The sequence below is a fragment of the Barbus barbus genome (genome assembly GCF_936440315.1).
Source record: "Barbus barbus genome assembly, chromosome: 15".
In the NCBI taxonomy this organism is placed as follows: Eukaryota; Metazoa; Chordata; class Actinopteri; order Cypriniformes; family Cyprinidae; genus Barbus; species Barbus barbus.
Genome location: NC_136743.1, coordinates 13,520,001 through 13,543,542, shown reverse-complemented (window position 1 = coordinate 13,543,542; position 23,542 = coordinate 13,520,001). Strand labels below are relative to the sequence as shown.

The window sequence follows — 23,542 nt, the reverse complement described above, 5'->3', positions numbered from 1 at the left end:
TATATATATATATATATATATATATATATATATATATATACACATACATACATACATACATACACGCGCGCGCACACACACACACACAGTGCCCTCCAAAAGTATTGGAACAGTAAAGACAAAATTGCTCTGTTGGCTGTGGAGTCAAGACACTTGCAAATATGATTAAAAGATGAATATGAGACAAAACTACAGAATGTCACATTTTATTATTGGGTGATTCAACACATAGATGTTTTACCAAATAAAAAGAACAGCACTTTTAGAGTTCATCCCACTCATTGATGTGAGCATAAGTATTGGGACAGTTGAACACAAGGCAGATATAAAGATTAAAAGCTATTATTTAGTTGCAGATCCCTTGCGCACAATCACAGCAGTGAGTCTGGGACCCATAGACATCACCAGACTCTTGGTCTCAACCTTTGTAATACTTTTCCCAGCCTTTAATGCAGCCAATTCCAATTGTTGCTTGTTTTGGGGAGTTTCTGCCTTCACTCTCCTCTTCAGCTGGTGAAATTCATGTTAAATCGGATTTAAATCTGGAGATTGACTTGGGAAATTTAAGACTTTCCAATTCTTTGCCCTTATAAATTCCTTGACTGAACTGGCAGGGTGTTTTGGGTCATTGTCCTGATGCAATATGAAGCACTTCCCAAAGAATCTGGAGGCATTTTCTTGAATATTGGTAGGCAAGATGGTTTTGTACCCTTCCAAATTCATTCTGCTACTGTCATCATACATCAAGTCATCAGTAAAGTTGAGAGGACCTGTTCCAGAGGCAGCCATGCATGTCCATGCCACGACACCACCTCCACCATGCTTTACAGATGAGGCTGTATACTTGGGATCATTGCAGTTCCCTTTTTTTTTCTCCACATTTTTACTTTCCTATTACTTAGATAAAGGTTAATCTTTGCCTCATCAGTCCATAAACGCAGTTCCAAAGCTCTTCTGGCTCACCTTTGTGCTTTTTTGCAAACTCTAATCTTGCCTTTCTATTTTTGGTGCTGGTCAGAGGTTTGCATCTGTAATTCTGTGTCAAAGTCTCCTGAGGACAGTAGATTGTCAGAGCATCACCCCAGCTTTCTGGAAGTTGTTGGTGATTTTACAGACACTTCTTTTAGGATTCATTTTCACAGCTTTTTATGATTTGTCTGTCATCAACTACTGTTTTCTCAGCCGATCAGGTCGTTGTTGCTGGTTTCCAAACTCTTGATTTCTCCATGCCCTTTGTTTTTGCTAGAGCTAACTGACTTCCTCTTTTCTTTTAGCATCCAAATTGCTTGCTTTTCTCTCAAAGTCAGCTCCCTCATCTTCATCCTGGTTTGTGTGTCATCATCGAATGCAAGATTCAGAATGCAGAAGTAATGTATATAACTGATACGACACATTCCCTGCATTTAATATCTGAAGAATTGATACAGCAGGACACAGCTGATCCCTTAGAAAGACCCCATACAGTGGGTAAAAAATTATTTGATCCCCTGCTGATTTTGTACGTTTGCCCACTGACAAAGAAATAATCTGTGTCTAATTTTTATGGTAGGTTTATTTGAACAGCGAGAGACAAAAACTTTTTTTTTTTTTAAAGTTATAAATTGATTTGCATTTTAATGAGTCAAATAAGTATCTGATTCTCTTAAAGGGGGATGCTCCTAATCTCAGCTTGTTACCTGCAGCTGTATAAAAGACACCTGTCCACAGAAGCAATCAATCAATAAGATTCCAAACTCTCCACCATGGCCAAGACCAAAGAGCTGTCCAAGGATGTCAGGGACAATATTGTAGACCTACACAAGGCTGGAATGGGCTACAAGGCCATTGCCAAGCAGCTTGGTGAGGAGGTGACAACAGTTGGTGCGATTATTTGCAAATGGAAGAAACGCAAAGTAGCTATCAATTTCCCTTGTTCTGGGTTTCCATGCAAGAGCTCACCTCGTGGCGTTTCAATGATCATGAGAACGGTGAGGAATCAGCCCAGAACTACACGGGAGGATCTTGTCAATGATCTCAAGGCAGCTGGGACCATAGTCACCAAGAAAGCAATTGGTAACACACTACGCCGTGAAGGACTGAAATCCTGCAGCGCCCGCAAGGTCCCCCTGCTCAAGAAAGCACATGTACAGGCCTGTCTGAAGTTTGCCAATGATTCAGAGGAGAACTGGGTGAAAGTGTTGTGGTCAGATGAGACCAAAATCGAGCTCTTTGGCATCAACTCAACTCGCCGTGTTTGGAGGAGGAGGAATGCTGCCTATGACCCCAAGAACACCATCCCCACCGTCAAACATGGAGTTGGTAACATTATGCTTTGGTGGTGTTTTTCTGCAAAGGGGACAGGGCAACTGCACCACATCAAAGGGACAATGGACAGGGCCATGTACCGCCAGGGCATTGAAAATGGGTCGTGGATGGGTATTCCAGCATGACAATGACCCAAAACACACGGCCAAGGCAACAAAGGAGTGGCTCAAGAAGAAGCACATTAGGGTCCTGGAGTGGCCTAGCCAGTCTCCAGACCTTAATCCCATAGAAAATCTGTGGAGGGAGCTGAAGGTTAGAGTTGCCAAACGTAAGCCTCGGAACCTTAATGACTCGGAGAGGATCTGCAAAGAGGAGTTGGACAAAGTCCCTCCTGAGATGTGTGCAAACCTTGTGGCCAACTACAAGAAACGTCTGAAATAAGAAAATACTTATTTGACTCATTAAAATGTAAATCAATTTATACATTTTTTTTTAAATGCGTTTTTCTGGATTTTTTGTTGTTCTGTCTCACTGTCCAAATAAACCTACCATTTAAAATTATATACTTATCATTTCTTTGTCAGTGGGCAAACGTACAAAATCCCCACTGTATTTTTTCCCCACTGTACATAGAAATATACACAGCACACGCATATATTATGTAAACACAAACTTTTATTCTGGATGTGGTTAATTGGGATTAATCGATGACAGAACTAATTTTTATTTAAATTATTTAAAAAATTCAGCACTTCTAGCTTTGTCTGCTGCATCAGGGATAGGAAGGTTTGGAGGCGTGTGCGTAAGTTAGTGTGTGTGGTTTTAGTAGCCTGCATGTATTGGGTTTCATGAGTGAAAGGCCAGCGGGCCGGCTGCAGGCCTGTAGCTCAGCTGCAGTGATATGTCAGTGGATTTCTGTCAGATCAGGCCTTTCCTCTCCACAGCGGCGCCAGCCTGCCTTACCCAGCACACTAGAACCACTCACTGGAAGAAAGCATGTTTAAATATATGCTAGGGAAACATATAGGGTTATTGTCTCTATCATGAGACTTTGTGACCATTGTAGGGGCTGTATTATTAGTGTTTTTCTTTATCAGTCTTGAAGTGAATTACGGATTTTGGAGTATGGTAAACATTTACATTAACACTCACAATGCATTGTTAAGAATCAGACGATTGAAACTTTTCAGTCGTCTGTTTTTGTTTGTTTGTCCACAGCAGAAAAGTTTATCTACGAGACACAATGTTTTAATCTATAGTTTGGCTTTACTTTGAATAAACTGAGATGGATATTTTGCACAATACAGTAGCTAATATATTGACAGATTTTTTTTTTAATTGATACTGTTTTACATGGTTTTTAAACGTATGCTGTTCGCATTATTACTGTGCACTTGAATGAAATCAGCCATGTTTTAATGAATTGTATAAAAATAACCGCTATATATGAAACCAATATCAGAATAGTAAACAAAGACTAATTATGGCCGATATCAATATGTTCTGCGTCTGTTTATCATGTTCCTGTTCACCTACATAAAAGCACCTCGCACATGACATTAGACTTCATGGCCTGGTCTGATAATGGTAAGTTTGAGGAACAGGAGCTCACTATATCAACGTACAACCAGCTTGCTTTTGCTTTGCTCGGGACCCAGTTGTATAGACAAGCACTGTTTCTTTATGATGTCACCACTCCCGCCTGAATTCCTATAGAAGCTGTGGATTTTACCCTGCGGTGTTACTTTTGTCTCCCTACCATCCTGCGTTTCCCCCATTTAACTGTGTTTTCCCTGGGATTGAGGCCCATGGGAATATCTGCCCCTGCCGTAGATCTGATATTCAAGCAGGTTATTGTTGCGTTGTTGCTCTTGGAGATTTGTTTGCATTAACCAGAGGTGCTGCTCAGCTGAGAGAGTTAGCTGAGTACACACAGACAGGAAGATGTCAGATTCATCTCCATTACAGACTGCAGAGTCAGCTGAGCGCAGAGAGAGAGAGAGAGAGGGGCTGCTGGAGGAAGGGGAGAGTCTGAAAGGCAGAAGGGGTGGGGCCATTGAAGAGGGCTGATCTTTTTTCCTATATGGGCTTGAGAAGGTTCATTTAGTTCAGACTGAGTCATCAGCACACCGCAGATCTCGCACTCTCAAACCTTCTAGCGCAAAGGAAATATTCTGTAGAGCCATGATTCTTCCTTCAGGTGTTTGCGTATAGGTTTCATGAGAGGAATATGATATGAGCCAGATTTTCAGTGAGTGGGAAATATTTATGCGCAACAATGTTGCTACTGTTAACCGAAACAATCAGTCATTGAAATAAAGCTGATGTAAAATTAATATTAAAGTTAGATGAAATAAAAGAAAATTTGAAAATTTTGGCAGCTAACTTAAATAAGTTTTAGAAATAGAAATACTGAAAAAAATACTAATAAAAATGACAAGCACAAAAAATTGCTTAAGCTTAAACTAAAATGAAGACTGAAAATATAAAAATGAAACTGTTTAAAATATTAAATACTAATTGTGCATGCTATTTGTTTGCAGTCGCTTAAGGGTATTCTTGATAACTAGATGAAGCCTTATTCCCTTCTGGACTTTTTAAGCACTGCGGTTTAGTGTTGAGCACATTTTTTAACACCCCTTGACAGAGACTTTTTAAAAAAAAATTATAAAGTTTTTGCTTTTTATTATTTGTGGTTTATAACTATTGCATTGCATACATCACATGATTGTTAATACAAATAGAATATTATTTGAATGTGCTAAGATGATGAAAGGTTTTAATTATATTTATGACTAATTGTACATCACGTCTACCTTTTTTCTCTCATCTGGGGCTAACATTCATTTCATGCTCTTGGGTCCCTATCTTTATAAATATAATTAGCCAAACTGAAAATCTAGGTCTGTGGTGCTTGTAAATACATTTTAGTTGCTGTTAATCTTTGACGTCCTGCCAACGTTTCTGCTTCATGAGCATATCAGTTGTAGTATTAAAATGAATATAATTAGCTTTCCCCATGCATTTCCAGAAAGCCTGGAAATACCAGCGTTCAAGTTTCTGCAGGTCTTATCATAGTTTAAATAGTCAGAATGACGCTTTGGCCGTTAACATTTGCAATGCAAATCTCCTCTTATACTGACTTCTCATATTAATGTACTACTACTGATTTTCATATCAACCGTTTCTAGTTTACAGGATCATCAAAAACAGTTTGCGGTTTCCTTTTGTGTTCTCTTGTGTAGAGTTGAACCCAGATCACGATGGTACAATGATTGACCTGTACTCCAGTTTTTTCTCACAGCTTACATCCATTAACATCTGTGTTATAGACAGTCTTTGTGAATGAATTATGGTCATTGATGTATCAAGTAGTAGTGAGAACCACAAATAAGATGCATACTAATTCCAAACACATGTTTTTCTGGCTCACAATTACTTGGAAGGGGAATATTAACTAGAAACCATCCCCACTCCACCCTCAAATACACGTATATAGAACTGGCAGAATTTACACAGTCCTCTACCACCACCGCTGGACCGCCTGCCTGATATAGATAGTGAGTGCATTGTTTTCAGAATTCTTCCATAACAATACCTTGTTCATATTTTCCTGAAGCAAGAGGATTCCTCACCCTGACTCACTTGTGCTCAATGCGGTTGACATTGTGGGTTTCCACTGATTCACTTGTTTTGGCTGGTTAATACTTCCCTTTCCATAATTTTTCTGTTACATCCCATTGTCTGATGTGATGGGGCCAGAAAAAGAACGTTGCTATTATGTAAGGAATTGAAACTTGGAATAGAAAGGACTGTGTGTGCCTTTCATATGTAAATGCATGTACAACAGGACATTTTTCTTCTAAGATGGTGACAGTGACTATTTATTGCATGTTTTGGGATATATTGTTGTGTGAATAAAGTAGTATTATCTCCATCAGTAAACCTGTGGCTTTGTGAGTCTGGTTTTCTCTTTGGGAGTGAAGAGTCTTTGAACGTTTAGCTGCTGGTCTATGTGCATTTTTCAATGTGGCCTTTTCTTTAAGCTGAAAGGCATACTACTACATTATATACATCTGAATAAGCTGGTCTTGTCTGGGCTGGACAGAAATGTATTGGGTGATTATATGATATAAAAGATGAAATGAAAAGAAATACTTTACTGTATATTTAGGAATGGATGCTTCACTCAATTCCATTGTACAGCCCAAAACAGGAATTTAAATGTTTGCATCCTATTTTAGCACAGTTAATGACAAGGTAACATCTAGTAACTTTCAAATTGGCAAGTTCATTCATTAACAATTGTACAAAGGTTTAGGGTCAGTACTATTTAAGAAATTAATACTTTTATACAGCAAGGATGCATTAATGTGACAGTAAAACATTTATTATATAACAAAATATTTCTGTTTCAAATAAATGCTGTTCTTTGGACTTTAAAGAATCTCGAAAAATAAATATCATGGTTTCCTTAAAATATTTTTTTTTTGTTAACAACTGTTTGTTTTATTTTGTGGAACGGTAGTACAAAAAAAAGCAGCTGTACAAATTTAAAACCCATCCCACCCCTTGGTAGACTCAAAAAAATAAATAAAGACATAAATTAATATTAATAGATAAACAACAATAACATTTTTACAAAGATTTTAGAAAAGACGCAACATTAAAAGCTGAATGCCATGAATTTAGATCCATGAGAAGTAGAGAGTTCCATCGAGATAATGTCCAGGTTTGTCTGTCCATTGTTTGAGGAGGATTCCAACGGTTGACAAGCAATTTATTTGCTGCTGTGAGAGCAGCTAACAGTAAAGATCTTTGTTGGACGGACAAGGTGAAGTCCCAAAAGTCATTCATGAAAAAATGGCGCAGAGTCATATCTCAGTACCCAACAAATATGATAGGTCCTGTGAGTCCAAAAAGGTGAGAGAGAGGGGCACTCCCAAAAAAAAAGCAAAAATGTGCCTAAAACTCCTTGGGAACAGAGATTACACTTAGGAGAAGACGACAGATTCATATACAAACGTTTCATTGGAGTCAAGTAAACCCTATGCAGCAATTTCCAATGAATCATTTAGTGATTAGGGATTTTAGAAGACAACTTAAACCCCATACCTGATCGGAAAATAAAACATGCACATAAAACATGCACATCCTCATTAAGATCCTTAGCCCAAACAGTTGTGATAGATAAAGGTTTGTACTCCCATAGGAGCATAGTCTGGGGGTTATTTTTTTTCTCCCCTCCTTCCTCATGTTTAAGCTGTATTTCTTCCTCAATTCCCTGTCTTCCTGTCCTGTCCACTCCCTTGTCGTATTGTATGTATGTTTGTGTATGTATGGACAGGTTGATGGCTAATTTCGCTGGTACTTGTGACTAGTGACAATAAAGGGCTACTACTACTACTACTACGATCTACTATAACCAGTGAAATGTCACAATGCTGTTATACTAAATATTCTGAAACCCCTTGTCTGATTGAATTCCAGTACTAACTGTTGTAATATTGATGACAACCAAAAGGAACCAGGGATATATTTGAATATTTGAGCGTTTTATTATGAGGACATCCTCTTTTCATTTACACTCTTCCCTTCTCCTGTCTAGCCTCTGCAGTGATTAAACATTATTCATGAAGTCCTAGTTAGTCATTTAAAACATTTCAGGGAGACTGTGGCCTGTTGTTTGGTTTGTTCCTCATTTTGAGCTCTGTTGGAGACATTGGATGGAAAAAGTGTAAGGTGGTTAGGAATATGTGATGTGGTTGGAGAAACCAGATCTGATTTGCAGGTCACTAGTAACCTCAGCAACCTCGATTCAAGAGTGAATTCTAGATTAGTTCCAGACTTTTTTTTCTGAAGAATTGAATTGGAAAACTAAATAACTGTTGCATATGTCAGCTAGTAGGCAAATATGTGCAGCGTCTCAATGTTTTTATCCGTCCGTTTGACACATTAGGGGATTTTAGCATTTATCTGGTTCCTCTTTTCTGGTTTCTGCTCCTTTTAAATGTGTTGGGACTCTTATCTTTAAATGTATGTCACAACCTCAAAGACGACATCAGCGTTGTCAGAGGTTACTGCCTAAACAGAATGCAAGCTTGCTTATCTAATGGAACGCAAGTGAAAGTTTCTTCTGCGGGTTCCACTGAGGCTCATGTTCCTCCATCAATGGTTTATATAACGATCTGAAATTGAGCTTTTGGAGTGCGTCATTTTAAATTTGTTAAACTACTTGTATGCCTAGTTCAGATAAATTGACAACTAAGAGACAATGGGTCTCATTCATTAACCATGCTTACACACATTTGTGTGTGTTCATTAACATTAGAATAAGGTTTAAAAACAAATTAGTGTACATGCGCATGTGTTGTAAATTAGTCCAAAATACGAATATGAAAAGTGTAAACATTATTATACTTTTAACATACTGCTGTTTGTTTGTCTTAACAAATGGCTTTATTTTGTTTTTGGGGAAACCCATTTGGAAAATCATTATTTTTGAAACTTAATTTGGTGGAGGTAAATGACTTTGGACCAACCACTACATTGAATCTACTGAGGCTCCAAATCTTGAATTATAATACTAAAACAAAGAATACAAGATATGTTTTTTTATTATTATTATTATTATTATTATTTTTATTCTTTATTTTTTTTAAAGCTACTTTAGCAACAAATGTATTACTACAGTACATGCAAACCCTTGACATATGGGAGTAAATCTTGGGCAGGATGTGCTGTTAATAGGTTACAAGCTGGTGATAAAGTGCATACTTTCTTCCCAGTGTGACATCATATGGACGTATTAATTACATTTTGAGTGAACTGTTTGCTAAAGCTCACCATCGATTTTGTCCTAAAGCCCTTCTCAGGTTTTGTGTCAGTCATATTTTTCTGTTGTTTTTCTTCACTTGACTGACCATATAAGTGAGGTTTATGCTGACGATAGCCCCGTATTACTCACTCCTTCCTGAAAATGTGTGGGGACCTTCCCCTACAGTGGGCCACGGCCAAGAATGTAATACACACCTCTGCAGCATTTGAATACAGCACAGTAATTTCCAACCACACGTGCATCTTTTACCACAGGGAGTACGCCACCTGATCTGAGTTCTTACAGCGGAAAGAGAAACCAGAACTTACTATGTGACTAAAATAGATTGAAACAAAAAACCCAGACAATCATTCCTTCACTTTTTCCCCCATTTCTGTCATCAGCCCACCTATTCTGTTTTTCTTCACATTAGGTATAAAGCAACTGAGCTGGGACTTCACCTGAATTCGTGTGGCCATTCAAAGTATTGTTTGCGTCTTGCCCATTTGTTCTAAATGTAGATGTTGTAATCAATATTTATAATTATACTGTATATTACTACAGCAAATATTAGAGCTGCTGTCCATGCATTTAGATAGGGATGTGAGTCAAAAGTGGTTGATTATACAACAGTATTGTCTTTTCAAAGTCTTTTCAGAGCTATTGTAGCTGTTGACTTTTATATTTAACCTGATTATTTAAGTGCGATTACTCGTTCACTGAATCACACTCATTTTGTTTAATACTTCATAAGTTTCTGTGTCTCGCACAGTGAAAAACAAACCGCAAATAGAACGGAAATGAACCTGAAATGAATTGGGCGTTGCTGTTAGTTTTGTTTTTGATCAGATGACTCTGATTTAACTCTGTGGTAATCAGCCGCTCTGTCCTGACTGCGATTCCAGCTGACCTACATGGGACGTCATGTGAGCTCTGTGTGCTAACGTGTGTGACGTGCGGTTGTTGCGCGTCTTGGGTACGTCATCGCTGGAAGCCGCCTATAGATTCTCACCCAGTCCCAAAATGGAATTATGGCAGCGGAGCGCTCTGCTGGATCGACATGATACAGCAGGTGTTCCTCCCAACATGGGGAAAAAAAGCCACACGTGAAAGTGCTGTAATGCTGTAGCCTTATGCAAGGATCAGGTCACCAGGTTTTGGATTGTGACAGGCTCCATCTGGCACTGGTCATGTCCTTATATAGCTCAGGTTATAGCAGAATTTGAGTGATCGTCCTTCATAAACTTGTGAACTTGTTACAAAAGTAAAATGCAGTAACTACACATTTTGTCAACATTTACATTGACTCAAATAGGGAATCTTAAAGGGAAAGTTCACCTAAAAGTGAAAATTCTGTCATTTACTCACCCTCAAGTTATTCCAAACCTGTACGAGTTTCTTTTTTCTGTTGAACTTAAAATAAGATATTTTGAAGGATATGGGTAACCAAACAGTTGATGGTCCCCATTTGACACAAAATGCTTTGGAAGTTAATGGGGACCATCAACTTTTTTTTTTTTTTTTTTTTTTTTCACAAAATATTTTCTTTTGTGTTCAACAGAAGAAATAAACTTATACAGGTTTGAAACAACTTGAGGGGGTGAGTAAATGCTAACAAGATTTTAATTTCTGGGTGAACTATCACTTTAAACTCTGATCTGTCCTGTCCTTTTCTCAATTCCAGTTGTGATACAGTTGCTGTGTTTCATAATCATGATAATAATAATAAATATATCATGAATATAACTAACTATTTGTAGTAATTATAAAATTACAATATAATAAACTATTCTTATTTTATAATGTTAAATATATGAATTTAATAATTGATTATTTCTATTATTATTGTGGCGTTTATGACCTAATCTATATTAAGACTGCATCCTAAAAGTACTTATTGAATGTCTAGTATTAAGAGTGTAGTACATTCACCTCCTTTCAACACATTTCACTACTGTTCAATGGGTTACACGGATGGTGTGGCTAGCCTCTGCTGTCCTCACTAGAGTGAAGTTTTATCAATGAACAGACAGTGTGTTTTATCAACAAGTGGGATGTTATAATGTGTGATTACAGGTTTAATCTGACAGGGTGTAAAAGTGTTACAGAGAAACATAAGGGTGTGCCTGAGGCCAGTCCAGGTGAGCCCGGTGTCATGTGTTCAGCTTTATTGACTTTCACTTATAATGGTCTAGAGGGATTTACCTGGTATAATCCTTGTCAAACAATCGTTGCTGCCTTGCGGTTTTACCTAGTGGTTTTTGACCTGTGAACAAACACCATTTTTAAAAATTAGGTCATTGTTACACTAAACCAAAGTGAAGGTTAGTCAAAGCAAACAAGGCATCTGTTTACAATACATGGAGCATATTTGCCGCTGATCTTTCCATAAGAAACTGTAGACATATGCTTGTCCAATCAGCATTTTGCATTCGGTCTCCATTGTGTCATGGAATATATCATCCAGATCAAATCTGTCAGTGCTATAACAACAAGTGTTTAATTAGTAAATGAATCATGTTGAGCGCTGTGGCATTGTTGTTTCAGTTCAGTTTGCAACTGTCTACTTTATCTGAGATCCTCAGGTCTTAGAATTTTAACTAACTTAAAATGGCTGTTTTATTAATTTATTGAAACAATTGTTTCCTGCCATAACAGGTCTTCCTGGGTTTTTGTGTCTCCAGTGGGCTTCACTGAAGCTTTGGAACAGCTTGAAGGTTTTCCTCATCAATCTGACCCATTCCTCCTGTTTCTCTCATTGCCACCAGCAACCTCTTCTATGCTGTTCTTCTATAGCACAAGACTCCCCACCGAATTCACCTCAAACCCTGAGCTATTCTTAGTATGTTTCTTGATTCTTCCCAGGATTCTTTCGCCTTCTCTCTTTTTTTTATTGTAGGATTCTGAAAAGTGAAATTTGTTCTTATTGTACAGCTAGTCCCTGCCTGTCACTGTTTTGTTTTTGTTAGTTTTTTAACTTTTTTAGTTTTTTCTGAGCTACACATTTCTTTTCTCAACAGCATGCCACTTGCCCTTGTGAGACGGGGGAATTAAATGTCCTAGAGAGGCTGTTACAGCTCTGTCGCTCTGAGGGGCCTCTGAGCATTTTTCCCCGGCTGTGCGTGCAGCTGCGGCAGTAAAACCTCCGCCGTCAGCAGCTGATAATGATCTGTGTTTGCAGTGCAGCATCTGCATAATCAGTATTCATGTCTGGGTCTCGGGGTAAGCAAGTTCTCTTATTCATACATGTTAGAACTTTCTCTTGTTTTACCTAACCCACATGGACCTGGCCTCGCACACCTCCAAAGCTACTCGGGCCACCTCAGAGCTGGTTTGAATTCTGTGTTGTGCAGTCATTCTGAAGAATGCCAAATCTGCAGTATTCGTTCATGCTTGATGGGCATGAACCCGTGATATGCATTCATTCATTCATGGGCTCACTGGGGCTCTTATGTTATGCTAGAGGTTGAAATGGCCTTGTTAGCACTCACTTTTGCTTTTTTGGCATTGCACTGAAAAGCATGAAGCATCCCTTTATATGTTTCCTGTCTCACCATTATTGATCACATAGGGTTTATGCAAGGTCATTTATGTTCTTAAAGTCATTTAGTATAAATCAATGCATATTATATACCGTACAAAAGATTGGGCTTACTGCAAGTTCTTATGGTAACCAAGGCTGTATTTATTATCAAAGTACAGTAAAAACAATCATATTGTGAAATAATATTTTATATTTTAAAATGTAATTTATTCCTGTGATGGGTCTGGGGGATAAAATAGTATCATATTGAGATCACAATCAAATTTCTCAGTAACTGTGATAAGCTCTGGTCTGGACATTTTTTTACTCTATGGATTAATCTAACAATCTGTCACACCACAAAATACACACGACAGCAGCCCGTCAGTGCATGCTGCTAATCAGTCTGCATGTTCTGTGTCTCTGTGTAAATGAATGGCACAGTTTTTTCGCGGTGATTTCAGTGTCTGCGTCATATATGAGAACATGAACTATATTCTCCAGAGCTGCTCTGAGAGTCACTTCACCAACAGTTTCATTTGAGAAAAAAAGTGTCAAATACACACTGAGCTGAAAGTAAAACTGAAAGACCATCACGACAACACATCAAAATAAAAGGGGGGGGGATTTTGTGGGGCCCTGGATTAAAAGCTATCTTACTCTGTGGAGTTTGTGAAAGAACAGCGTTATGTTTACATTTATTCTCAAGGTCTAACAAAAACGTGGAAAGTATTTCCTTCCCCATTAATGGTAAACGGATATCGTGATATATTGATATCTGATGAAGAATTTTGTGACAATATTTTTGGCCATATGGCCCAGCCCTACTGTGATGGCAAAGCTGAATTTTCAGCAGCCATTCAGTGTCACATGATCCTTCAGAAATTATTCTAATATGTTGATTTGGTGCTCAAAAACTAGGCCTATTTATTATCATCAATGTTGAAAACAGTTGTGCTGCTTAATATTTTAGTGGAAACTGTAATAATGAATAGAAATTTTAAAAGAAAGCATTTATTTGAAATAAAAATCTAGCATTTGCTGTCATTTTTTATCAATTTAATGCATCTTTGGAAAAGAAAATTTATACTGGGTGCATTGGAAAAATGTTATGTTGATTGAGTATAGCTTCATTTACCATGTCTGAGTGTTACGAACGATAGTTGTCCTGATCATCTGATAGCTTTCTTGTATTTACAGTATCTGATGATTTATCAGGGTAATTTGAACATTGCGGCTTGATTTGCTCATTGCCAATGTTGTCAAAGTGTTTCGTAAACACTGGTTAATTGCTGTGAATGTTATGAGATCACAGAATTGTTATGGCTTGCCTTTTCAAACCACCTACACAACAACTTTTATTGAAAAAATCCACAGCACATGGTTCGCAAGTCTTGACAGGGAATGCAGTTTAAATTACCTTATCTTTCTATCCCTCGACATGATAAATTATGCAGGAGGAGGATTCACAGTTCTTAGCATCGCAGGGTAATTACCTTCTAAACAAGCTCGCAAATGGAGCAATTACAATATTTCAGATCCCATAGGGAGGCATTTACATTGGTTAATCAAAAGGACAGCAATTCTGGTAAGCACAAGCGATCTGAATTGTTACTTAAATATTCAGATCCGATCCCTCTCTCCAATCCCCAATTGCCCCCCTGAGCCAGATGAAACAGCTGACCTATTTGTCAGTGACCCCTAACTAGAAAACAGTGCGTACCCTTAGCATTGAATCCGGGAAGACATGATTTTCATGGCTTTGTGAGGATGTGTGACATTCTCCGATTTCATGCTGTTATTCAACAGCTAGTGGGTCGATGCCAGCTTCACATGCGTCACGTGTAGCTGCAGTCACCTGACCTGGGTGGCGGCATTGTTGGCAGCGATTGCCTGAAGACTGACTGACATTTAACCGAAGAATAACTGCCAGGCCAAATCATCTGTGTGTGCATTATAGGAACAATAAGTCCTCTGTATGTTCTGTTTGCTTATAATAAACTAAGTCACATGAGCGTTTTCATGTTTAGCAGGGTGTTTTTTTTTCTTTAACGCTTCAGGCTCTTGAAAGCAGCTTGTGGATTGTCCTTTTGACAGCCCAAAGTAATTTCTCCTGATTGACAACCTATTATGGCAAATAAAGTACTACTATGTAATACCGACTAGTTGTGAAAGGGTTAATTGTTTTCTCTGGGCTGTGTTTGTTGCCTGCTAGCCTGAACTTCTTGTTGGTTTGACCCCTGTTAAAGGATGAAAGAGATGTTTGACTCTCCGCAGCACTGCAACAAATTCCTCGAGATCAGTACAGACTGATAATAAACTCCTGCAAACATTTCAGCTCTCATCTGGTTTGTTTATGCATCTACTGTAGTAGCCAGAATGTATTTAAATATGTATTTGTACAAACAGACTTTCTGTGATCAGAGTAGTTATTTTATCACTTGCCTGAGAATTAATATTTTGTGTAAGTTTATCAGTGTTATCTTGATGGATGTCGTTGGGTGGTTTGTACGTTCTGTTAAAAGGAATTTCACTTTGGTGAAATCAGGTTATTAAAACCTCAAAAAACAGGGTTGGTAAAATGCTGCCTTTGATCTTGTGAATATGTATGCTGCCACATGGCCTCATTTTTGGATGCTTGTTGACGTCTGTTTGAACAGACAGGTCAATGACACTACAGTCAAACGTTTGGGTCAGTAAGGTGTTTTTCATTTTTTAACATTTTTTTTCCCATTACATTTTAAAATGTATTTAAGTAGTAAAGTTATATTAGTAATAATATTTTACAATTGATTTAGAAATCAACTGATTCCCAACATTGGAGCAGTAGTGCATTGTGGTGTCGAGGACTGCATTGGGTTTGGGCTCCTGTGGGACCCAACGCAAATCTCCCAGGAGCAGGTGATTTTACCTTTGCTGCGGGCGGGAGTGGGAAACTGGGATTTGGCGTGTAATAGAAATGAGTCAACGCACGACGTTGAGAAGAAAATTAAAGCGGTTGTTTACTTGACAAAAGCAAAGAAAGGCAAGTCAGACATCTGGAAACAATTCTCAATTGTCACTGAAAAAAATGGGAAAGAGTTAAACTTAGTAAGTTGCGATAAATGTGCAAAAGTGTTTGTTTACAACGAACATAAATCTGGCACCTCTGCCTTGAGGCGACATAGGCTACCTATTTTCTTAGTTCTGTATGTTTATTTATTTTATAAGTTAGTTATTTCATATTGTGCTTTGGATAATTTAGCCTACTTAAACTGTTTGTTAACAGTAAAACTGTTGTAGTTAATCGTTTGGTGCTTGTGTATCATGCAGTACATTTAAAAACTGAGGTGCCGCTAGTTGACTTTTTTTTTTTTTTTTTTTAACGGTTATTGTTTCATAACACTAAAAAAAATACCTGATGTTTTTGTCACGTTTGGTGTTTTGGTTTATCTTATTTAAACGCAATCATGTTTAAAGCCTGTTATTCTGGATGTTAGCTTGAACGAATATTTAGTCTGATTGTATTTGTGTACATTTTTTTTTTTTAGAGAGAGCCCGTGGGACCGGGTGGAAGTGGACACTAGGGCTGCAACTAACGATTATTTTGATAATCGATTAGTTGGCCGATTATTCTTTCGATTAATCGGATTAAAAAAATATTGCCCAAAAAAAACTCTATTCCACATTCTGCCCAATGTCCTTCAAACAAACGTGACGACTGAATGCTATGAAAACATACAGTGCTTAATTTATTAGACCACTTAGCATAATAAAGAGAAAACATATTTTAGAAATTTGTCAAAAATTTGTTTAAATTTAAAAATGGTATTGTCATTTATTGGACATAATAATAAAAAATGTCTTCATAACAGCTTGCATTCTTGCTGGTATTGTTTATGTACTTTTTGACTGCAATTGGGTATCGCGAAAAAAAAATACTCAAATAAAAAATACAAAAAAAAATAAGTGCTCTGGTTTTCTTTCATAGATAACAGCAATAATGATATTATAGCATTAAAAATAGCCTACTACTGTTACTAAAGAGCTTACACATATTGGAGTACTAACCAGTACAGAAAGCCGAAAAATGATTTTGGTTATCACCAATACTGTTACTTTAGAGCAGCAGTGGCACAAACCTTACATAAACACATGGTTAAACTTACATAAATTTGTTAAGCATTGTAAAAATTGAATATAGTTTAAACCTCTATTAAAAATTAAAATAATAAAGATAATAATAAAGAGGAATAAAAACACAAACTCAGTGTTAACCAACAGGTAAGAGTAATGTTCTGCAGGAACTACTTTGATCACAGTCACCTCGTCATTTCTTTATCCTGTAAAAGGCCGTTATGGAGCGTCTCATGTTTATATTCAGACAGACAATTACACGCTGTTATCCCTTTAAAGTTCCTACTCTCATAAAATATTTTAATTTATTTTAAACCTTAAATTAACTTTCAACAACAGATAATTCAGCACAATGGATATGTTTGCGCTGAAAAGCCTATTAATTGTCTCCCTCTCTACTGTGTTCTGTCCGTCTGACGCGCGTGCGCGCGCCCGCCGCGCCGGCGCTCATTCGGTATTTTAAACTTAACACAGACTGTCAGGACGGACCTTTATGTAAAAATGGAAATGCTCGCGTGAATTTGTGGCATTTATAGATAAGGATATGACCGTAAACTGAACGTTTTTGCGCTGAGGACGCACACGCATCTGTCAAAGCGCCTGACAGGGCAAGCCATTACTCTTATGCATTAACTTAAAGCTTAAAATAAAGAATTATCATGTTTTGGGCAGCTTGGATCACGTGCTTCTCCGGCAGAATCTCATTCTGTTTCCTCCACTATTTTTAGATGCATTTTGTCCATAGAAATGCATTATTCAGTGCCGTAATTTGACTAACCAGCTGAAGTTGGACGTGCACTGTGGGCAGACCCGATTAATCGATAATGAGAATCGTTGTCGATGATTTTCATAATCGATAATAATCGATTTTATCGATTAGTTGTTGCAGCCCTAGTGGACACAAACATTGCAGGCCCGGGCGGGAGTGGAACACACAGGTTGCAGGAACGGGCGGTCCTGGTCAGAAATTCAGCGGGTAACATTATAAGGTTACAATAAGGCCTAACAACTTAACCCAAACTTAAATTTAATTACTATTTATTTTTGAATAGATGATAAACATTTCAACTTTAAAAAAAAATAAATAATTGTTTGCAAACATGTAAATTGCACATAATGCAGTTTTTAAATTAAAATTTTTATAAAATTTTATTTGTACGCCGTTTTGTTGATGTCTCTCCGCGGTTGAAACACTGATTGGGCAATTATATGAGGCATGAGACTTTGTCATGTTTATTCGCTTTAAAACTAGTAGTACAAAGGAATGATCGCGTTCACTCTCGCTCTGCTCTGCACAAGTCTGCGTTGTGTCACGGCTCAGACACGGGAACCGGAGATGATCGCTGCCACTCTACGCAATGCTTGGTACATGTGCGTACCGAACCGAAAGACCCGTATCGAAACGGTTCAGTATGAATACGTGTACACACCCCTAGTATATATATTTCTGTCATGACAACTCTCAGAGGGATTGACATGGTAATGTACATGAGAATGTTAATGTGTTTGTTGATGGCGGAATAGATCTGCTAACATCCACAACATGCTGCTGTGAACATGTAAGAAATACTGCTGCTCCACAAATAACACACATGAAATAACCCCCATATAGCATACATGAATAATAGCAGATCTATACAGGTGGAGCTGGGGAAGGTGAAGGGTTTCTGAAGCGGGCTGCAAACTGCTACAGCGAGTGCTAGCCAAGTATTTGAATGCTGAGCAGCGAGCTCATTGGCTGCTGATACACAAAGAACCAATCTTCTGTGATGTCAATGTCAGATTGAGTTTGTATATGGATATGTATGTGTGTTAACAATATATTTGGCGTCGCTATTTAGAAAAAAACTGTGTTTTTACTGTGGTGTTAGACCTTTCATCCTCTCAGTATGTTGTTTTTGTAAGCTCAAAAACATCAGTGCCACTTATTTGGTTTCGTTCTAGTATGTTGGTGCGTTTGTTTGAGAGACAGAAAGTAACACTTTGAGTAGAGAGTGACTTGTTCGATTATCTTATCAGTGCACTGATAATGGGCCGAACATGCCCTGTACTGATGATTGCAGCGTCCTCAAAGAATGCCGTCTGAAATCAGACAGGAACCCTGGGAGATTTGTAAACACACCTTTTGATAGCAGCATAAAAGCACGATTGTCAGTATGTGTCTCCAAACAGCAGTGTTGAGATTACACTCGCCTGCTCACTCGCACACAATCTAACATAATGTGCCAAACTTTCACCATGGAGGCATTATGGATGCGATGGGAACCAACCAGGCCCTTTGTGGAACAAACAACAAGTCTGTGCACGAGGGCTCTAAAAATACTCCTCCTGCTGTCATAGTAACTCTTAAAGTCTGTGTAAAGTGATATTAAAATAAGTGTTCTGAGTTTGTCACACAACAGAAAAATGAGTTATTAACCAGCCAGACAAATTTGAATGATGATAAAACCCGCCAAGTAACTAAAATAAGTTATCAAAATCTTTGAAAAATAAGCAGGACTAACTGCTCTCTAACGCTGGGGGCGTGTCCGCTGTCGGCGCTGAAACCACAGTGTCTCTCAACGGTCAAATACCGCTACAACCTGAATGGATGCTACTGATACTACCTCTAGTAGCTTAATTGGATTTATACAGCCATGCATGTTTGAGCGTGCAAGTTCGTTATTTAATTGTAGATGAGCATCAGCGCTGCAGTGAGTTGAAACCTTGTCGTCAAGGCGAGCGTGGCTCATGGTTGTTTAGCAACGGCAAACACCACGAGAGCGCAAGCTCCGGTGCGCTTTGAAAGAAGAGAAAGCGGTACAGCTAGTGTTTCTAGATGCGAATTGTGAACGCTCCATGTTTTTAAATTGTATGTATTCTGCCACATGTTGATGTCTCTGGGCTAAGACCCGGGTATCCATTCACCCTAGAACCGTCCCTGCCTAGAATCTGTATCTAACATCAGACATTCAAAAAACACTTGACCTCTCAACGTAGTTATTATAGTGTTAGGAGTGGGGCTATGTTCGGTGGCTCCATTGCGTCATCGAGCCACCGTTTTAGCCCTGCCCAAAAAATCCTGAACACAGAATCTGAGAAAAACTGTACAACTCCACAATTCAGTACTACATTGCTCAGAGTCTTTGTAATGTGTTTCAGCAATACATTTCTAACATTTGTAATGTGTTTAGAAACAATTCTCAGAATTCTCTTTACTCGGACTTTAAGTGTTAAACCCAGCCACTTTTGTGGCAATGTGTGAGTCTAATGACTGTGATGCACTAGCAACTTTTTTTGGGATCCCATATGAAAATGTGTGGATTTACCAGTATGTACGGTCTTTCTCGGGAGGGTTTGTGCTAACACTATTGGATTCCTAGCAGAGTAAAGGCCTATTGTGTTGGTCATGCTCTGACAAAATGCTGTTGTCAGGAAAGGATTACTGGGTTCAAAGGTCAACAAGAAAGGATGCACAATAAAATAAAATTGAACAACATTCACTTAGGTTTTATTGTACCATATGTTCTGTTAGTAAATCATTCTGATTAGGTATTAGATACCACGTGTGTTGAAAACCATTATGCATTTGCTGTGTTTTTGCTTGTTTTATTCACCTAGAATCATAAATAATGGTTCTGCCATGCATGCAGTGATGATTACATTTGTTTTAATCTAAAACAACCTGCTGACAACCTTCTGTCATTTGTTAAGATCAGCCTATGTGTTGGCTGGTGGTTTTTCGTGTTTGTGAGAGAAACGATTTGATCAAACACAGTTGAATATTGTGGATTAAAATCTGGTTCCCCTGGTGTAGTTTCCAAACCCACGGTGCTGTTTAGCTACATTTCTTTTATTAAGAAACCTGAGCGCTTAAGAGAGCTGCAGAATCCATTTTAATAACACCAATAAAACTTTATGGTTGTACTGTTTTGTTTTTTTCTCATTGTGGCTCCACTTTTACAGAGAGTGAAGTAATGCTGTTTTTGTAAACAATGATAGTGTCTTTTCATTATTGAGAGCGCTGTTTGTGCTACAGACGTGAATTCGAAATACAATTCATTGTTGAGAGAGATGATTTTGGTTGTTTTCTAAGGGACAAAAATAAAAAATAAATGTATCTGGATTATGAAAAAACAGGGAAAGCATCTCATACCCTTTTTGATTTTGGCCAGTATGTAGATACCATACAGGGGCATTTCTAGTATAAAAAAATATTTGTCTATTTGAATTTGATCAAAATTAGCTATGATAACACAGGCAAAACATCCCATACCCTTTTTGTCACATCAGCTTTTTGCCATTTATATTGGATGACTTCTTTCTTTTTTCTTTTTTTCTCTTTCTTTTCAATAACTTTTTCATTTATATTATATGTACTGTATCCCTACCAGCAAGTAAGCCCTACATAATTGTGAATTGTACAATGGGCAAGCATCAGTGTTTTTCTTAATAATGTGTAATTACTTTATGTGCATTGTTTATCTTCAGCGGTGGGGAATCCACTCTGATTTCTGCTTTTATTAGAGGCATTTCTCGTCTGCTCCTACATGAAAAAGCCCAGTGAGTGGCAGAGAGCTGAATAAACACCTCTCTCATACTGACTCATCTGCTCCTATCTAGAGCTTTCTTCACACTCTGAGGTGAGTCTACAGTGGGCGTCTTCGACGTGCCTGTGATCTTTGCTGCTCTGCTGACACCCTTGCCTGCCCCATATTCAATTCTCGCTCTAAGTGAGAGCTGCTTTGGTGCTGGCATGAGCCAGACCCCTTTGGCAGGATCCAGGCTAGTTGGCCATGCTAGGCGTAGTTTGGCTGTGCGTTTGGTTTTCAGAAGGTTGCTAGTATTCTGGTCTGGCTCTGATTCCTTGTTCTCACAGGACTTAGTGTTTATTTTTGCCTGCCCCACTAGTCTGCTACCTGTGTGTTTTGAGTATGTTTATTTACGAGTTCATTTGAGTGCATTGCACATACACTCATATAGTAACGTGCCAAAACTCTGTAAACCCGAGGCAGCCGTTTCTTTACCCGGTCACATCCTCTTCTGCTCTTGCTGTGAAACAACCTACAGAGATTTTGAGGATTTGAGGATTTCATTGCACAGATCACGCAAGCCTGAAAATTATAGTAGTGGAAGTTTCTTGAAAATATAACAAGGTTTTTTGGATTAATATGTACATTAATGGGTGACCTTGTTCTTGTACCTTCCTGTTCTTGACTTTTACACTGTGCAGATTTATGCCAAGTACTTCTCAGAATATACTATTAATCACATAAGACTCTGTCACATGCTCTTCCTCTGTCTGTGTGTTCTGTGATGCTTTATGGCCTATAAATGGACGAGGAAATCTGATCAGTGTGCACAAACGGCTTTAAAATGGCCAATAATGCTTGTTAAAGCTTGCTTTCTAGTCACACCTTGGATATAAAGTTATATCAATCATCTCAAATGTGATCTGTTATGGTCTTTTGTGTGTGTGTATACACAAACAGTGGTTTTAATCATGGTTTTATCTGGTGCACAGTGTTTTTTTTTTTTTTTTCCTAATTGTCTTTACATAATCGTTTTACAGTATTGTCTGTTTTTTGTTTTTTTCATAGTACCCACAATGGATATGTCATTTGTCACTGCTTTACAGTGGTTTTGTTTTATCTTTCATGGAAAGGAATGAAAGCTATAGAATACATGTTAATATTTACAGAAACTGCTTATCTTTCTACACTACAATAAAAAATAAACGGTAGTGGCTTTCCTTTTGTTTATCATATACCTGTTTAATGAATAAGGCTATCATCTATGAAAGGCTGATTATTATCTCCGTTATCAAAGTTAATTTAACCTTTAACTTGACCTATAGTGCAGGGCATTAAAGGTAACCATAGCCTTGTTTTGGATTGAAAGTAGACTCAGATACTGTAAATCTGATCACAAAGCACATTTAGAAAAGCATACTCTAAAAGTGTAAAAACCAACTAAGAAGATTGTGTCAAGACCGCATGAAATATTGTGTGGCTTTTAAATTTTTTTCTTTTTTTTTTAATCAAACTAATAAAGCTTGATTCTTGAGAGACCTTCAGCAGGTTGCTTGGCACTAGGAGCTGGTGACCAGGGGGGTTGTGCTATTAAAATTATGGTAACTTAGAATAGGGAACACTTATTCACTATTAACCACGACTTTTATTAATAGTTAGTAAGGTAGTTAAGTTTAGGTATTGGGTAGGATTAGGGACGTAGAATAAGGTCATGTAGAATAAGTCATTAATATGTGCTTAATTTATATTAATAAATGGCTAATATCCTAGTAATATGCATGTTAATAAGCAACTAGTTAAGAGACCCTAAAATAGTGTTAGCAAAATTATGACACAGAAGAAAATGGAATGAAACCGTTGTGGGGCTTTAAATAGGAGCTTAGAAACTATGCTAGTAGTTGACATGTTGCATTTCCTGTGTGAGATCACTGTGCAACATCCGCTGCCTCTGTGAGATCAATGAGTTCATATCTTCTTTCCAGCTTGATGTTCTTCATAAACAATAGTAGAAAAATAAGGGGATAACTCTTCATCTTTATTAATGTATTTTTTAAATATTTACCATTACCATAGATTTTATTTTGTCTTAAGTTCATGAACATGAACCCTGTGCAAACAACTGAGTGAAATCTGCTTATGACTATAATATCCTTTTTTTTTTTTTTTTGTAGGATGAGAGAAAGATATTGAGGATGTGAGCAGTCCCTTCACCTTTAAGAATCATCTTCAAAATGGAGCTTGTTCTTTTTTCCTACGTTTCAGTCTAAGGTAAATCCTACACTTTTTCTGTCACCTAAAAACATTGATATCATCAGAGAAAGTGATTCTCTG

At 37.8% G+C, this 23,542-nt stretch overlaps 1 long non-coding RNA gene across 3 annotated transcripts in view; it reads left to right on the top strand.

The window, feature by feature from the left end:
* LOC306881345 overlaps positions 1–23,542 on the top strand; it is a 73,485-nt gene that overhangs the window by 31,863 nt on the left and 18,080 nt on the right. For all 3 annotated transcript variants that reach the window (XR_013785142.1, XR_013785143.1, XR_013785144.1), the window contains exon 2: positions 23,383–23,479. This is a non-coding gene — a long non-coding RNA (uncharacterized lncRNA). The remainder of the gene's footprint in view (positions 1–23,382; positions 23,480–23,542) is intronic.